Source organism: Tarenaya hassleriana, unplaced genomic scaffold, assembly GCF_000463585.1.
Source record: "Tarenaya hassleriana unplaced genomic scaffold, ASM46358v1 Cleome22, whole genome shotgun sequence".
NCBI classification, from domain to species: domain Eukaryota; kingdom Viridiplantae; phylum Streptophyta; class Magnoliopsida; order Brassicales; family Cleomaceae; genus Tarenaya; species Tarenaya hassleriana.
This window is the reverse complement of record NW_010965541.1, coordinates 556,274-569,050: the sequence shown is the minus strand read 5'-3', so window position 1 is coordinate 569,050 and position 12,777 is coordinate 556,274.

Below are 12,777 nucleotides of genomic sequence, written 5' to 3'. Positions count from 1 at the left end.
TTTGCTTAATAACCGAACGGTTGAGGAAGTTGAATAACCGTTCGGGTTCGGTTCGGTTCAGTTAATATCCGAATAACCGCAGTTAACCGAACGGTTATTAGAGTTTTTATAATATTTTAATTTTTACCCTTATTATTATTAGTGTTATTTTTTGTAGTTCATTTGTACCTTATATATTTCACCTAATAAACCATAAAATTTAATATTTTTAACTTTTAATCTAATTATTGAAGTTTTTGTAGATTTTTTTGTAACTTTTTCGGAGGATTAATTATTTTATGGATTTATTTGGATAGATATTTTGAAGTTTGAATAGGATTAATATTTTTTTTAAATATATCATAACCGAACCGAATCGATCTAAAACCGAACCGAATAAACCGAAAAATTTAACCGTTTGGTTATAATTTTATTATGCAAAAACCGGACCGAACCGAACCGAAACCGAACCGAGTCGAACCGAGCCGAACCGAATAAATCTATATAACCGTTTGGGTATGATTTTTTATAACCGAAATAACCAAACCGAAAACCGAACCGAAACCCAAAATGGCCACCCCTAACCAAACTGCTACGAATTCGATCTCGATGTCAATTACTGAATATCGCCTTCCACTTCCCTTTCGAAATGATTCACAAGTGAACGTCATCACAAGTATGGCTCGGCAATAGAGCACTAGAACACTGCGTAGAATTGCTTGGGGGATATTATAAACCAATGGTCAAGAATATTTTTTTGTATTGCAAAATTCTACAAGGTCACACATATATATACTACTCCTAAGAACAATCTAGTACATGATAATAATGATACATAATAAAATCTAGTCTAACATAAAATAAATAGTTTGTAAAATTCTAGGAACACAAATTACCAAACTTTGAACATACATTTCTAAATAACCAAAAACTAGGAACAAATGAATGCTCCAATAATATCCTCTAACATGCCCCCGCAAGATCGGGCACGGGTGAGAGACTGATCTTGGTATGAACTAGTTCAAATCGAGTCTTCGGAATAGCCTTGGTCAGAGCGTCGACGAGTTGATTAGCCGAAGATACATGAACGACGCGAGTCAGAGCGTCGGCGAGTTGATCAGCCGAAAATACATGAACGACGTGAAGTTTCTGAGCTTGGACGAGACCACGAATAAAGTGGTAGTCAATGGCGATGTATTTCATTCTGGAATGAAAGATCGGTTACATTGTCGCAGCAGATAACAGGGCAAGTTTAAGTTCAGATAGTAGTGAGACAACCCATTGTACTTCAGAGACAGTGGTAGAGACAGACTTATATTCAGCTTCCGTGGAGGACTTGGCCGCAAAGCGCTGCTTTTTAGAGGACCAAGAAACAAGATGATGACCCAAGTATGGCATCGGTGGAGCCGAAATCATCACGATCGTCACCTCAATCGGCATCAGAGAAGGCATGAAGAGTTGAAGAATTCGAACATGAGAAGAAGAGACCCATGTTTCAAGTGCCCCCAACATACCGAAGTATTTGTTTAACGACCTGCCAATGTTCCGAGGTAGGAGAATGCATATACTGAGAGAGTTTATTAACAGCATACGCGATGTCGGGACGTGTGAAGAGAAGGTACTGCAAGTTGCCGAGGATTTGCCGATACTCTGTCGGATCAGCTAAAGGAGAGCCAAAGTTGTTAGAGGATTGACAGTGCTACTGGAATCATAGGGGAAAACGGTGTCGCTCGGAATGTCAGAGGTGGTGGAAGCTGAGTTTTCAGCGGCCATGATCGAGGTGAAGAAGAATGAGGAATGTGGCATTGAGGTTTGGAAGAAAAACGTCGATTAGACGATTTCGAGCTCTAATACCATATAAGCCAATGGTCAAGAATATTTTTTTGTATTGCAAATTCTACAAGGTCACACATATATATACTACTCCTAAGAACAATCTAGTACATGATAATAATGATACATAATAAAATCTAGTCTAACATAAAATAAATAGTTTGTAAAATTCTAGGAACACAAATTACCAAATACACATTTCTAAATAACCAAAAACTAGGAACAAATGAATGCTCCAATAATATCCTCTAACAGAGGGAAGGAGGGCTCGATTTGTTCAAGCTTGAGGATGCTAATACTACCTTCCATCTAAGATTGTTTTGGTTACTCTTTACTAAACATGGATCATTATGGGTTGATTGGACCAAAGAGAATATTATCAGGAAGTAGGGATTTTGGGATACTTATTTGAATTCTAATGCATCCTACAACTTCAGAAAATTGCTCAAGATGAGGAACCTGGCTAGGGACTTTCTGCGTGTGGCTATTGGTAATGGAAAGAAGGTTTCATTCTGGTTAGATTCATGGATTGAGATGGGGCCCTTGATTTCCGTTGCTGGTGAATCCGGTCCAAGACTATCTCGAGTACATCGTCTAGCGACTGTAGTCGAAGCAGCTCCGAAGGGTTGCTGGCAGCTTCCACAACAAGGAATGACAATCTGATTCGAATACAAATGATCCTGACAACTGTTGTGCCACCCTAAACCCTAAACCCTAGGAGGAATGAGGAGAAGACCAGTACCTATGGCGCCAAAAATCAGGTGACTACAAAAGCATATTTTCATTCTGGAAGTACTAGACTGCTACTCAGAACCACAACAACGGAGGTTCCTTGGCATAAAGTGATATGGTTCAAGGGCTCAATTCCGAGAATGGCGTTTGTACTTTGGCAAGCGATCCAGAAACGATTGCCGACAGGGAACCGCCTACAATCATGGGGAATGTAGATAAACACAACATGCAACTTATGCTCCTTGGAAGAGGAGTCACACGAGCATTTGTTTTTCAAATGTTGTTTTGGTGGCGAAATATGGTCTTGCATTGCAGGTTTTTGTTGGCCTTCACCACCTGATGGGCTTGCAAACTATCTGCAGTGGATTAAAGACCCTTCGAAGGCTCGTGACCGGGAACAACCAATGTTGGCTAAACTATGTACCCAGATGACGGTTTATGAATTATGGAAGGAACGAAATAACCGAATCTTCAAGAATAAAGGAGGACTATCGTGAGATCCGTTGCAAAATTGACAGAATCATGAGAGATACCCTACTCTCCATGAAGGTAACACATCGACACAACTTGAATTGCCGACTGCTTGAATATTGATATTGTTTGACGAGAAATCGCTGAAAAATTGTTGAAGTAGAGTAATGATTGTAAGTGCCCACTTGCACATGAGAAATTTATGGTCTTTTGGTCTTTTTTTAAATGCCTAAAGACACGTGTAAATCATATTTTTTGAGTAATATAAAGCACCTTCAACCAAAAAAAAGTATGGCTCGACAATACGTGATGAGAAGCGTAATTTTTTTTATCCAGCGAGTTGCATTAGCGATGTCACCATTAGGGTCAAGCCTGAGCTCTTGTTATAAACTATCTCCTGGTTTTCTCAAAGCCGAAGCTGCGACTCTTGATCAGTGGAATCACCAAGATGCAATGTTGTCCTGTTCTCCGAAGGTAAACATCGTATACAAAGCCTTTTATTTACAAACTTGTTTTCACTATCGATCCAAAAATGAATCGATTAAATGAATAATTCGGTTTTGTGTCAATCACTTTCGGTTTTCCTGATTTTAGTTTTCCTTATGTCATCAAAGGGCATGGGAGCCCGAGATTTTGAATAACCACAAGCCACGCAAGACAAATACTTGGAAATTTTGGATACTTTGTCCAAGGCGTGGTAAATACGGGTACATCGATGGCTGAAATCTGACCTTCAGCTACGGGTTTTAGCTGACGATTAACGGATAACCCGAGTTTGGGGAGAGAACGAGCCGACAACACGTGAGAGGGAGACGGTGGAGGTGAGTGATTGTATACATAGTTAAATAGAATTGAATGAAATTAGCGAATTCTTGGCGCAAAATTTCAAGATTATTCCGACGAATAAAGTATATAATATAATTACAAAGAAAGATGAAGTTGCGGAGACTTGTCTCAAAGAGTACAAGAAACAAAAGAGGAGTTAAAAGCATACTCAGCTACTGAATGGCCCAACATCTGAACTGGTAGTTGCGGAGCGTGAGAAAAGAAAAAATTGGATTATGTTGTCACTGGCCGAGGAAAGATTTTATTGCCAGAAATCGAGGGTTAAATGGCTGAAACTTGGCGACCGAAACACCAGTTTTTTTCATCGAGCAAACAAGGCAAGAATCGCTTCTAACCACATATACTACCTCAAGAATGCCGATGGTAGACGAATAGAGTTTTTTTCATCGAGCAAACAAGGCAATATTTTACGCATACGATTGGCCAAGTCCAAACCAAGGCAGCAACAATACCACGACTAGACCTCACGGGACTGATTACACTTGATTGCATCCCAGACATGACACAATCGCTGACAAGGATTCCATCTGATGATGAAATAAAAGCAATCCTACTTGCCATCTTGGATTAAAAAAGCGCGCTTGCTCTCCGCTTAAGGCGCAGAGGCGCAAAGGAAAATGCATCAGGTTATAAAAATAAGGCGAATTACGAAAAGCGGCAGAAAGGCATGCTTTGTGATGTGTGCAGCATGAGGCGTGAAGCGACGCTTTTTTATTCGATACAATTAAGAGGATTAAAAAATGTTTGAATAATATTAAAGTATGTACTCAACTCTCGTGATCTCTGTAAAAAGCTCTGAAAAAACAAAAAAACCTTGGTCAATTGTCATAATTGATATTGACTAAAATTAATTGTTATATAATATATATATATATATATATATTATAACTATTGTTTCACGAGAACGTCACTGTTGTTTCGCTTTAAAAAAGGAAGAGAGTCACTTTTCTCCATTGCTTGACAAGTCTTGACAAATCTGTATAGTGGCTCATTTCTTTCCTCCATTTCTCGACAGGTGTGTTCTGTAGATTTTTATTTTATTTTTTATTTTTTATATGATAAAATATGTTTATGTATAATAATTGTGTCACCGAGAATAGATTTTCTTTTAAAAATGGTATAATGCTATGTATATATGTTCAAGTTTGTTTATATAATTATAAATCTTATAATAATTATGTTTTCTTTTTATTTTCTAGTGATTCTAGTAATGGATTCGGGAAACAGTTCGGGAAAAGGTACCACAAATATTTCTGATCCAGCGCGAAAGTATGGTACTCCAGATCCTAGTAATCGAAGTAATTTTTTATGCAATTTCTGTCAAAAAATTACTAAAGGGGTCAATGGATATGCTTGTCAATCCTAAAGCTGATCCGAAGAAAGATGGAAATGAAGTCTATAAAGCAATTGACAAGAAGCTCAGGGAAAAAACTTGTAGGTCAATAGCAAGATTTTTTTTACGATAATGGAATTCCGTTCAATGCAGCTACTAGTCCAAGTTATGCAGAAATGTGCGAATCTATTGGACAGTACGGTCCAGGGTTGAAACCACCATCAATGTATGAATTAAGAGTTTCACTTGTTCAACTTGAACAAGAAGTAAGTGATATAGAGACATATTTGAATGAGCACAAGAAAGAGTAGGCACAAAAGGGTTGCTCAATTTTATCGGATGGGTGGCGTGATTCGATTGCTGATAAGGATATCGTGGACTTTCTTGTCAATTCTCCAAAAGGTTCGGTTTTCCTTAAATCGATTGATGTCTCAGAAATTGTAAAAGATGTCAATTTATTATATCATTTGCTTGATGACATTGTCGAGGAGGTGAGCGAAGAAAATGTGATCCAAGTGGTGACAGACAATGCTTCTAATTATGTCAAAGCAGGTAAACAATTTTTATTTTATTTTTAGTGTTTATTTGTCTAAATATTTTTAATAATATTTTTTGTGAACTTGTAGAAAAATTGCTTGAAGCAAAAAGATCACATATTTTTTGGACTCCTGTGCAGCGCATTGCATCGATCTCATGTTGGAAGATAACGGAAAAATTCCAAAGATAAAAAATGCACTCAAGAAGTGCATGCACATGAATGGCTATATATATAATCGTGTTCCTCTTGTGAACATGATGAGACGATTTACAGGTCAAAGAAATTTGCATAGGCCCGCAATCACCAGTTGGCTACATCTTTCATCACTCTTTCACAGTACCACAAACAAAAAAATAATTTGAGGAAAATGATTACTTCACAAGAATGGAATAAATCCAAGTGGTCAAAGGAAACGGGTGGTAGAAGATTGGCAACATATCTTTTGCAAGATAGTTTTTGGAGGGATGTGCTTTATGCTCTTAAGTTGACAGGACCTCTTGTCAAGGTTCTCAGGATTGTTGATGGAGAGAAAAACCCACCAATGGGTTACATTTATGCAGCGATGGATAGAGCTAAAGAGACTATTGCTTTGAGTTTTAGATTGAAAGAGGAGCATTAAAGTGTAGCATTTGGGTATATTGATAGAAGATGAGAATGTCAACTTCATCGACCTTTGCGTGCAACCGGTTATTTTCTAAACACAAGTCTCCATTATGATAACCCAGACGCAACTTGTGAAAAAGTTATGAAGGGTGGCTACGAGTGTATTTCCAGATTGTCGGATTCTATCGATACAGAAAATCTAATAATAAGAGAAATGGCAGAATATAGATCTGGAAATGGTCTATTTGGTTTACCAGCAGCCATTAGACTAAGGAATACACAATCTTCAGATACCAAATTTTAAAATTTAATATATATATATATTATAGTAATTGTGTTGTATTAGGAATTACTAATGCTTGTTTTCATTACATTTTTATAGCGGACTGGTGGATTTCTTTTGGATCTTCTACTCCCCATCTTCAAAAGTTTGCTATAAAGATCCTTAGTCTCACATGCAGTGCCATTGGTTGTGAAAGAAATTAGAGTGTTTTTCAACAAGTAAGTAATATCTACCATTCTTTTTATTTGTATTAAATAAAATTACTTATTTTTTTATATGTTTTAAATTTGATTTTCAAATTCACACAAAGAAGAGGAATAAGTTAGCACAAAGTCGATTAAATGACTTGGTTTATGTAAAATATAATCGAGATTTGAAACGGCGACACAACATGAATGACACCAGGGATCCTATTATGTTGAAAGATATTGATGAAAGTAATGAATGGCTAATTGGTAGAATGAAATGTAGCTAAGATGAAGACAATGATTTTGTGTTTAGTGGTGATGATGGCCTCACGTGGGGTCAAGTTGGTAGAGTTGCTGGAGCCCATGATCCTAGTTATCATACTAGAGGATCAACAAGTGCAAAAAATAGTACTACTTCTTCCTCGTCAATTCATAAAAGAAAGGGTATTGCTTATTCCGATGAGCATGAAGAAGATATCGGTGAAGACAACAATTATGAAGATGATGGAGAATACGAAGATGTCGATTTTGATTAAATATTTCACAAATGAATATTTTCATTTTCTCTTTGTTTATTGTACTTGGACTTATTTTATATAATTTGGTAATTGAATTTTATATTTACAGTATATTTAAAATTTCTTTTTGCTAACTTTTTATTTGCGCGCCTCGCATACGTGAGGCGCGCGCCTTCGACTTGCGCCTCGCGCCTCGGTTTTTTAGATCTTTTGCACCTCGAGCCGCCTCGCGCTTTTTTAAACCAAGCTTGTCATGCCAAACAACAAAGCACCAGGACCCGACGGGTTTCCTAAAGAGTTTTATGTCACATCTTGGGAAGTTGTCGGGGCATACTTAGTCGCAGCAGTCATAGAATTCTTCAGGTCTGGTCAGATGTTGGGACAGCTTAATGCAACATCGATCTTCCTAATTGCTAAGAAGCCGGGCGCAGACGCATTGTCAGACTTCTGCCCAATCAGCTGTTGCAACACACCTTATAAGATCATCTCTTCTCTGATTGCTAAAAGATTGAAGCCAATTTTGCAAATGGTGATTTCGCGTAACCAAACAGCATTTGTAAAGGGGATATCTATGGCTGAAAATGTCTTGACAACAGCGGAGTTGATTCGAGATTATAACAAGATGCCACAAGTCAAGGGGTAATGATGAAAATCGATATTCGAAAGGCTTTTGATAAATTGAGATGGGATTTTATCATTCAAATCCTCCAAGTAATGAGGTTACCGCCGCGTTTCATTCATTGGATCAAGGTATGCATCTCTTCCCCGAAATACTCGGTGTCGGTTAACGGAGAATTGACAGGATATATCCGTGGAGGAAAGGGACTCCGGCAGGGGGATCCCTTGTCTCCTTACCTCTTTATATTGGCGGTCGAGATACTATCGAAGCTACTAGACAGATCAGCTTTGGAAGGCAGAATCCAGCTACATCCGAGATGTGAAAACCCGTTAATCACACACCTTGCATTTGCAGATGATCTGATGATATTCTCCAAAGGAGATCTCCCCTCCCTTTTAGAAATCAAGCAGATTCTTGATACTTTCGGCATGCATTCTGGCCTTTACATGAACCCCGCCAAGTCTGTGGTTTCTCTGATACTGAAGCAAGTAACATAAGCTCATACCTTGACATGACTCAAGGAACATTCCTGGTTCGATACTTAGGTATCCCACTTAGCCCGTGGCGATTAATGAAATCAGATTATCAACCCCTCCTAGACAGGATCAAAGCTAAACTAGAGTCCTGTACTATGCGGTTCCTCTCATATGCGGGAAAGATTCAGCTGGTATCAACGGTCATTTACCGTATGGTAAAATCATGGAGCCAAATTTTTATGCTTCCCCGCTACTTGTTGAAGCATATAGACAGTCTGTGTGCCACTTTCCTTTGGAAAACATCAGCAAGAACTGGATCACATAGAGTTTCGTGGGATGCAATATGCAAACCTCGGAACGAAGGAGACTTGGGGATCCGGAAACTTGAAGAAGCGAACACGATGTTTAGATTAAAACTAATCTGGTTGTTGTTAAGCCTTTCAGGTTCTATATGGGTTGCTTGGCTTCAACAAAATATCTTCAAGAAAAAAGGCTTCTGGGATACAGTAACGTCACCGCGACTGTCATGGAACCTGCGTAAATTACTTAGCATCCGTGACCTGGCAAGACACTTTGTTAGGCACCAAGTGGGGGATGGAAGATCAGTCTTCTTCTGGTTAGATGATTGGACCAGTCTCGGACCACTCATTCAGTTTGTTGGTGACTTGGGACCGAGAATGCTCCGCTTGCCGAGATTTTGCATAGTCCGAGAGGCAGCGACAAGGATGGATGGCAGCTTCCACCAGCTAGGACTAATGCTATACAACAGGTGCAGATTGTCCTTGCAGGAATGGGACCGCCAGATGATAGCAAGGGATCAGACAAGGCTTTATGGAGACATACTGAAGACTGTTTCCGTGAGTCTTTCATATCCCGTACAACTTAGGAGCAACTACGAAGCACACGACAAAGAATTGAATGGCATGATATCGTCTAGTTCAAGTCGACGATTCCCAGGTTTGCTTTTACTCATTGGCAGGTCATGCTCGGTCGTCTACCGACCAAGGACAGGCTAACCACATGGGGCATATCGATAGATAGTGGTTGTCGTCTATGCAACACTGACGCAGAAAGCCATTCTCATCTATTTTTTCGGTGCAATTTTAGTGATGTTGTCTGGATTACATTCGCATGGAAGATTTGGCCATCACCACCGACTGACCTGGCGGAGATTACGGCATGGATAAAGCATCCAATTCGGGACCGTAGCAACAACAAGCCGAACTTGATTAAGCTCCTCCTGCAGGTTGTCATATACGAAGTTTGGCGCGAGCGGAACGTTAGGATTTTTCGTAATCAGATCAAGAGTTTGGATTGCATAATGAAGAAAGTTGATCGAGTAATCAGAGATACTATCATGTCGAGGCAAGAAATTGTTTCGGTGGATGAAAATCAAATGTTGCAGGACTGGTATCATTTCACACGGTAGATTTGGGTGGTGGTTGTCTTTTGCAGATTGATATATATCGGTTGATATTTTGATGGTTTCCACATCTTGTTTGGGTTCCCTGTATCTTTTGGTTTCTAACATTTTAGCTGGTTTGTAACTAAACTTCTTTCGGCTATATAATTTTTCACATTATACCAAAAAAAAAAAAAAGATGAAGTTATGTGCTATAATGTGAAATTCTTTTTGACCATTGTTTACAATTTTTCTCTTGGAATGGTTTCAACGGAGATGATGACAAGTAAACGACGGATCAAGGCATGAACGGCGCCGGTGATAACGCCGGCAACCCTGCGAATCCTTTCATCACCGTAGAGCTCCTACATTTTAAAAAACAACAACAGATATTAATTTATTTCTCAAATTATATTTATAACCATTTTTTTGTACCAATATAATTCTAATTTTATTCTATGCTTATTATTCAACAGCAACCGGCCCAAAATTCATAGTAACAAGCAACAACTGTTTTCGGAGTCAATCGCGCAAAAAAGATAATATTATATTAAAAATAACAAGGAGAAAAAAACTTGCCAGATTCTCTTCAACTTCTGGCTAAACGACATCGTTCTGCCCCTAGATTTTCGAGGCGAGGTCTTCACCGCCGGTCGGCGATTCTCTCCCTCGAACATGACGGCGACATCCTCGGAAATCACGGAGAGAGCCGGTCTCCACCTCCGTGATCCCCTTACCCCATTACTTCTCCGCCGCGATCGTGACGGCGCGTGGTGATTCCCGCTCGGAGGACATAGCGGCGCGTGTGAAACGATCGCCGTCGCGGGGGGGGGGCTCGCTCCTCCGCAACGGAACGGGAGCACTGAAGGAGTAGAGGGAAAATCATCGTGATGGCTGAGAAAACGGATTCTATATTTATTCTCAGAATGCGATTTCTCCAACACGTCGATGAAGGAAGTATACCTGTGTGCGTATACATATATATATATATATATATGCGAAGACGTGTATTCATATTTTCCGAATTTGATATGGATTTAAGTTCGCAATTACTTGTCGGTGAGGTACTAGGATTTAGATTTTGTTTTATTTGGGATAATTTGTTGTTGGTAATAAATATTAGTTTCCCTTTTTTTTAGATTAATTGGATTCCTTTGCCTTAGTAAATGTCCTTATCACGTGTTTATTAGTTTCCTTTTCACAAGATCTCGATTTCCTTTTTATTTAACTTGTTGTTTTGTATTTCTACTTGAAGTGGATAGCTTTCTATTATTTTGCAATTTTTTTTGTAAAATAATATACATTTAATTTTATATTAATTTTTTTATTCCCTTCAATATATTAATTCTAATTTTTTCATTTTTTCATTTAAAAAGCGAAAATATTTTTAAAACTTATATAAAAGATTCAAATATAATTATATTTTATTAAATTCAATTTTTTATAATTATATAAAATGATAATCTGTTTTTTCCATTTCATTACTTTTGATTTTCAATTCAGTCTTTTTTTAATTATTATTATTATTATTATATATATATATATAAGATATGATTAATAACAAAATCTATAAATAGAGTTTTTATGTGTAAAAACTGATAAATCTTAAACCTTGGATAAATTTATCCAATCCTTAGACAATTGTATTACAGAAAAGATATATTATAGGTTTTTCCGGAAATTATGAAAACTGTTAAATTCATTGGGATAAATAATAAATTATCAATCATATACAAGTTTACAACACTTTGTTTCATAAATAATGTCGAGGGTTGGCTTGGCCATGGGTAATATGATGACAATTACTTTGGTCATTGGACGTTTTAAAAATTATTATAAATAATTAAATTTTTTTTTTTTTTTTTGTAAAACTTGGTTTCGATGGGTTTGGTGTTGCCAGTAATGTTACATAATCTAAAAAAATTATTGGGGTTGTGAATTAATTAGGTAAATACCAGATAATTATTAACTCAAATGGAAACTATATATTTGTAGTTAATTTTGGAGTTTATTCGTAATATAACTTTGGAGTTTAATTCATTATATTATATAATTTGGGGATATTAGGAGATAAATTGCTGAAGATGTATAAAACTAATATCCTAAGGCTCACGAAATCCACGTGGGTGTGGTCCGGTGGAGAGAGAATTTAAAACCTTCGTAATTAGTGGATACACTTAAATATTAAATTAAAAACTAAACAGACTATCTATGATTCTGTTTATTTATTTTTTTAAATTCATCTGTTGGTATTTATATAATGTGTTATTTACATAGGGAACGAGTCCCAAAAGCGACGAATTAGCGAATAGAATTAAGAAAGTCATGTTTATTGTTTTTAGATCAAGCAGTAGGAGTGGGTACGGATCGGATATCCGAGATTTTTGAGATATACGTATCCGTATCCGATCTGCACAAATATTCGATTTTGTTATCTGTATCCGATCTGTAATTTTCGGATATCCGCAACTTCGGATATTCGTAAAAATCACGGATATTTGCGGATATCCGTATCCGACCTAAAATATTATAAAATTTTAAATTTAAATTAAATAACAAATTCAAATATAAATAAAATATATAATTTATTTAAGATAAATGATATTCACAAATTTAAAATTCATAATTTAAACATTCCAAATCAACTCAAATACAAATACAATTATAATTTATCACATACAAATATATTCAAAATTTAAAATTAGAAACATTAAACATAATAAATCTTAATATTCAAAAGATTAAAATTATAAACCTCAATATATATAAATTTTTTCTTGAATCACCCTAAAAAATATGTAAATATTAAGCATTTTAAATCTCCATACCAAATTATTCTTATATTTAATAATATTATTACAAAGTACGGATCAGATCGAATATGTCGGATAATTCAATTTTAATATCCGTATCCAATCCGTATCCAATAAATATCTCCAAATAAATATCCGTATCC